We start from the raw sequence: 7,083 nt of genomic DNA on the forward strand, positions 1-7,083 counted from the left end.
TAATAGACTATTCCGTATCCCAATCCCTTTTGTACAATTGTTGTATGGTGATCTTGGTATGTTCCTTCTTGTACAATGTCTCGTCACCATTGATATATAGTGAGAGCACTGGCTAGGAAACAGTATCAATAGTGTTTTGGAATTAAAGTGAAATCATATAATCAAGCCCGAGGTTAATAAAAGAGCGGATAGTGCTCCCGTGAGTGGTCAGGGGCTTGGGTTGACTATGTAATAGGCATGTGTTTGGTGGGTCATTAGGACTTGTCATGTAGATGTAGGCTTACTAATAATGTAAATACATGGGCTTGGATTATTGCTACGGCAAATTCTAGGGTTGTTTATAGCAGCAGGATAATAAATGTAACTAAAGCTGTTAAAGGGCTGATTGAGGCTAGTGTTAATGTAGCTCCTTCAATCAGATGTATGAGTAGGTGTCAAGCAGTAATGTTGGCGGTTAATCGAACTGGTAGGGCTATTGGTTGAATGAGTAGGCTAATTGTTTCAATTACTACAAGTATTGGTATAAGTAGGATTGGTGTTCCTAGAGGGAGAAAGCATGCCCATGATGAACCCCAAAATTACTGTTGCTGCTCATAGTGGAATAGCCATGCCTTGGTTTATTGATAATTGTGTTGTAGGGGTAAAGGAGTGGGGTAGGAAGCCTAGAGATTAGTAGATTAGTAGAACCAATAAATAGAATAAGAGAAATTAGTATTAATGATCAAGTCCATCCTTTGATATTATGTATTATCATAATTTGTTTTAAAATTAATTTAACTACTCATTGTTGAATTGTAATAAAATGATTATTGATTAGGCAATTAGGGGAAGGAAATAGAACGATTGGAAATATAATGATAATAATAGGCATTCCTGTTAGCGTAGGTGTAATGAAAGAGGCAAGCAGATTTTCCTTCATTTGTTTTCTCAAGGTCATTTCTATTTTGTATTTTCCAGATAGATTTCTTAGGCTCTGAGTAAAATAAGTGAGGTAAAATTTTTAGTTGGAAAAGTAGGAATAAGGAAATAATTATTGACAGAGTAATTATAAATCATGTGGATGTATCTAGTTGTGGCATTTCATTATGGAGGAAACATTCCTCTGATCTTTAACTTAAAAGGTTAATGCTGGAAATAGCTTCATAATGCTGTAGTATTGAACATGATCAGTTTTCAAATTCTTTTAGTGGCACTATTTCAAGGAGATGGGTATAAAACTGTGATTTGAGCCATAGATCTCTGAACATTGGCCATGGTACAGCTCTGGGTGTGATGATGTTAGAGTTGCCTGGTTAAGATGCCCTGGAATTGTGTCTGTTTTTAGTCCCAGGGTACTGCTCATGGATGGAGCACATCTTCTGATGTGATTAATGTGCAGATTGGTATTTCTATGGGAAGAACATCTCAATTGTCTACTTCAAGCAGTCAAAGCTCTCCGGGCTTTAGGTAGATTGTAGGTACTATATAAGAATCAAAATTGAGTTCTTTGTAATCTGTGTACTCATAGCTTCAATATCATTGATGTCCTGCTGTTTTGATGGTAAGTGATGGGCTATTAATTTTGTCTATTATATACAAGATTCAAAGAGAAAGGAGAACAATAAGGATAAGAATAATGGCGGGCAAAATAGTTCAGATTGTCTCAATTTTTTGGGCATCTATAGTACTTCTATGGGTAAGTTTTGTAGTGAGTATGAGGGAGATAAGATATAGAATTAGCGTGCTGATTAGGAATACAATTATTAGTGTGTGATCATGAAAATGTAGTAGCTCTTCTATAATAGGGGAAGCAGCATCTTGGCAACCTAATTCATGTGACAGGCCATAAAGATATACAGGGCTTTAATCAATAATTTAACTTTGACAAAGATTGTAATATTTTTACTAATATCTTTCTAATTAAGAAAGTCATAGGGGTTATGGGGCTGGCTTGAAACCAGCTTTAGGAGGTTCAATTCCTTCCTTTCTTGTCCCTAAGACTTAATATATGTAGGCTCCTCAAATGTGTGATATGGTGGGGGGCAGCCGTGGAGTCATTCTAGGTTTACTGGGGTTAATTCAATATCTATGACTTCTCATTTTGATGCAAATGCTTCTCAAACTATGAAAATTATTACTATTACAGCTGTTAGGGAGATAAAAGAGCCTATGAAACAGTATTTCACAGTGTGCATGCATCTGGGTAATCAGAATATCGGTGAGGCATACTGGAAAGGCCTAAGAAATGTTGAGGGAAAAAGGTTAGGTTTACCCCTATGAATATTATGAAAAAATGAATTTTTGCCCATGTACAGTTTAGAGTGTAGACTGAAAATAGTGAGAATCAATGAGTAAATCCTCCTATAATTGCGAATACAGCTCCTATGGACAGGACGTGGTGGAAATGTGTGACTACGTAGTAGGTGTCATGTAAGACAGTAAGAAATTAGCTAGTACAATACCCGTCAACCCCCCAACAGGAAATAGGAAAATAAACCGTAAGGCCCATAGTATTGCTGGAGATAATTTAATGTTCCCTCCATGCAGTGTTGCTAATCAGCTGAATACTTTTACCCCTTTAGGGGTTTCAATAATCATTGTAGCAGATGTAAAGTATGCTCATGTGTCTACGTCTATACCAACAGTAAATATGTGATGAGCTCATACAATAAACCCTAAAACCCAGTAGATATATAGCTCATACTATGTCTATATAGCCAAAGGTTTTTTTTTTTTTTAACCAGAATAATATGGAAGGATGTGTGAGATCATACCAAAACCTGGTAAAATAAGAATATAGACTTCAGGATACCCGAAGAATCAGAATAAGTGTTGGTATAGGATGGGGTCTCCTCCTCCAGCAGGGTCAAAAAAGGTTGTATTTAAGTTTCCGTCTGTAAGTAGTATTGTAATGCCCGCAGCTAGTACAGGTAGGGATAGGAGTAGGAGGATGGCAGTAATTGAAACAGATCAAATGAATAAGGGGGTTTGATATTGCGTTATTGCAGGGGTTTTTATGTTAATGATTATTGTAATGAAATTAATTGCTCCTAAAATTGAGGATACTCCTGCTAAGTGAAATGAAAAAATGTTTAAGTGAAAGTGAAAGTGAATGTAAGTCTATGGAGTTTAAGTGAAAAAATGGTTAAGTCTATGGAGGCTCCAGCATGTGCTAGGTTGCCTGCTAGGGGAGAATATACTGTTCATCATCCCTGCTCTGGCTTCAACCCCTGATGATGAGAGTAAGAGGAGAAATGATGGAAGCAGAAGTCAGAAACTTATGCTGTTTATTCGAGGGAAGGCTGTGTCTGGGGCACTAATTATTAATGGAACTAGTCAGTTCCCAAATCCTCCAGTTATAATGAGTGTAACTATAAAGAAGATTATTACGAAGGCATGGGAAGTAACAATGACGTTGTAGATTTGGTCATGTCCTAGTAATGTTCCTGGTTGGCCTAGTTCTGCTCGAATTAGTAGGCTGAGGGCAGTTTCTACTATTCCAGCTTAGGCACCAAATAGAAGGTATAGTGTGCAGATATCTTTGTGATTTGTAGAGAATAGTCAGTGATTAATTAACATAAGTAGGTAAAATGGCTGAGTAGACATTAGACTATAAATCTAATCACAGAGGTTTAGCCCTCTTTTTGCCATTAGGTCTGAGATGATTATTCATATTGAATTGCAGATTCAAAGGAGCAGCTTTAATACTGCCGGGGCTTCTCCTATCCCCACCCTCCCTTTTTTTTAAAGGGCAGGAGAAGTAGATTGAAGCCAGTTGATTAGGGTATTTAGCTGTTAACTAAAGTTTTGTGGGGTTAGGGCCCATCAATCTAGTTAGGGCTTAGCTTAATTAAAGTGTCTGATTTGCATTCAGTCAATGCAAGATGAAAGCTTGCAGTCTTTATACAGGAGATAAATAATGTTTGATATTTACTTAAACCTTTGAAGGCTCTTGGTCTGTTTAACCTAATCCTCTAGCGTAGAATATTGGTTATGGTATGAGGGGTAGGAGGAAAATGGACAGAGTGGTGATGGTAGGTAGAAGTAAAGCTTGCCTTGTAGTTTGGAAGTGTCATTTGTTTTTTATGTTGCTTTTTGAAGAAAATAAGGTTAGGGATGTGGAGTAGACTAGTCATATGCAGAAGTAAAGGTTGAGCAGGGCTATGATCACTATTAGGGTAGGTATAATGACATTATTTTTTTTACTATTTCTTGGATGATTAACCATTTAGGGGTAAATTCGGGTAAAGGAGGTGTCTTAGTTACTTTTTACTTGTTGCTGAGACAAAATACTTGAAGCCCAAAGTTGGGAAAGGAAAGGTTTATTTCTTACAGTTTTTGGAGGTTTCAGTCTATACTCAGTTGGCTCCAGGGCATGGCTGGGCCGCAGTTCATGGCGGCTGCAAACAACATACAGGGACAGGCAAAGAGCAAGACACACCTTCCTCCTGCCATTACATCACATCCTGGCTCCACTCCTATGTGGGTGGAGCACTGACATCATCAATCCAAGCACTAGACAATGAACCAATCACAAATACACAATGCAAACTCATGAGGCCTGGGGGACACAGACATGAACCATGACAGGGGGTAAGCCACCTAGGGACAGCAGAGTAATTATTAGAGTAGTTATCAGTGGAAAGATGTTTCAGGTGTGGCTTACAGTAGATGTGGTTATACTGTTATACATGAGGAATATAGAGAATATGGAGGCTGTGAGGAGGATGTAAATAATGTACTTCAGTAATATAATTGATGGGTTATAAATTAGAATAGCTGCTACTCAGTCTATGTGGGCAATTGATGAGTATGATTTTTCATAGTTGTGTTTGGTTTAACCCCCCTCATTTATCCAGTAAAATGGATATAAAACAGAAGTAAGGATTAAGGGTTGATTGATTAGGGGGAATGATTGAAAGAGGATAGCTAGAGGGGCAATTTTTTGTCATGTTAACAAAATAAGTTCTGGTAGTATGGGCTGCCTTGGGAGATTTCAGATACTCAGAAGTGGGAAGGTGTTAAGCCTAGTTTTATCATTAGGGATAGGGTTAACAGAAGTGAGGTTACTTGATTTTGGTGGTGAAAAATGGTTCACTGTCTTGAATATGCTATGGTTAGAATGACTGAAAATAGGATTATTGATGTTGATGCTTGGGTAAGGAAATATTTGGTTGCAGCTTCTGTGGATTGGGGGTTTGGTTTGGTTATTATAATTGGGATTATAGATAGTATGCTTCTTTCTAGGCCAATTCATATAAGTAGTCAGTGTGAGCTGAGTAGGGTGATTAGGGTGCCTATAATGAGTTGTATAAATGATAGGGATTGATAAAAAGTTGATTAGTATGGGAAGGGTATAAACCTACATTTTCGGGGAATGGGCCCAATAACTTATTTAGCTGACCTTACTGTTAGAATGTAGTGTAATGGTAGCACAGAGAAATTTGAGTTCTTTAGAGTAGGTTTGAGTCCTAGGATTCTAGATATAATGGAATTTAAACCCCTATAGTTTACTCTATCAAAGTAACTCTTCTGTCAAACATATTTCTAGGTCATTTCGAGTGGGATGCCTGGTGATAAGATTGGCAGGGAGATATGCCATATGCATAGGGTTAGTGTGAGAGGGAGGACATTTTTTCATAGCAGGTGTATAAGTTGATCATATCAAAAGAGAGGGTATGAGGCTCGAATCCATAAGAATAAGACCATTAGGCCAAGGGTTTTTAGTATAAAGTTTGTTGTATAAATCTCAGGGGAGCTAATTACTGGTTCAGTATTAAAGAAGATAATAGTTGAGAGAGCATTTATTATAATGATATTTATACATTTTGCTATGAAGAGTAGAGCAAAGGGGCCTGCAGCATATTCTACATTGAATCCTGATACCAATTCTGATTCACTTTCTGTTATATCAAATGGTGCTCGATTTGTTTCTACTAGGGTTGAGATAAATCATATTATTGCTAGAGGTCATGTGCAGAGAAATAGGTATTTTTTTTTTTTTTTTTTAGTTTCTGTTAGGTTGGCTAGTGAGAATGATCTGTTTAGGAGTAGAACTGAGAGGAAAATAATTGCTAGGGTGACCTCATAGGAGATGGTTTGGGCCACTGCTCAGAGTGCCCCGATTAATGCATAATTGGAATTGGATGCTCATCCTGATCATAAGGTAGCATGTACGGTGAGGTTTGATGTTGCGAGAACAAATAGTACTCCTAGATTTATGTTGATTAGTGGAAAGGTATAGGGATTGGGATTCATATTGAAAGGGCTAGTGTGAGGGCTAAGGTTGGGGCTAGGATAAAGAGAAATACTGAGAAAGTGGATGGGCGAAGAGGTTCTTTAGTAAACAGTTTTAGGGCATCTGTGATTCATTGTAGAATCCCATAAGGGCCTACAATGTTTGGTCCTTTGTGTAGTTGCCTACAGCCAAGAATTTTTCATTCTGTTAAAGTGAGGAATGCTATGGCTAGAAGAACTGGGATAATTAATAGAAAGAAATTGATTATGAACATAAGTGTTAAGGAGAGGAGTTGAACCTCTGAGTGTAAAGTTTTAAGTTTTATGCAATTGCCGGACTCTGCCACCTTAACAACCCTTTCCTTGGGTTTTGAGTTAAGATAATAACAAGATTTATATGATATTGTCTTTTGATTATCAGGGCATGACTGATTTATTGGCCCTACTTCTCTTGTCCTTTTGTACTGGGAGAGGTCATTAATAGATAGAAACCGACCTGGATTACTTGGATTACTCCGGTCTGAACTCACCTCACGTAAGACTGTTAATCATTGAACAAACAAACCTTTAATGGCGGCTGCAACATTAGGATGCCCTGATCCAACATCGAGGTCGTAAACCCTATCGTTGATATGGACTCTAAAATAGGATTGAGTTGTTATCCCTAGGGTAACTTGGTTTGTTGATCAAAGGTTTTTGGGTCAAATGGTGATAGGAACTTTGACTTGTAATGTTTAGGTTAATATCATTCGGAGGTTTTGTTATTCTGCGAGATCACCCCCAACCAAAATTATTAATTTAGGTCTATGTGTTTTGTGCCCTTGTGGGCTTGAGATGGGCAGAGTAAATAAATAAATTAAAGCTCCA

The 7,083-nt window shown here is 37.7% G+C and overlaps 1 gene segment (V, D, J or C); it reads right to left on the reverse strand.

Annotated features, from left to right (window-relative positions):
- Positions 1-7,083, reverse strand: part of LOC111756565 (immunoglobulin kappa variable 2-29-like) — a 160,980-nt gene that overhangs the window by 13,259 nt on the left and 140,638 nt on the right.

The sequence above is a fragment of the Cavia porcellus genome, unplaced genomic scaffold (genome assembly GCF_034190915.1).
Source record: "Cavia porcellus strain 051 isolate PalLab524CR breed Dunkin Hartley unplaced genomic scaffold, mCavPor4.1 scaffold_18, whole genome shotgun sequence".
Lineage (NCBI taxonomy): Eukaryota > Metazoa > Chordata > Mammalia > Rodentia > Caviidae > Cavia > Cavia porcellus.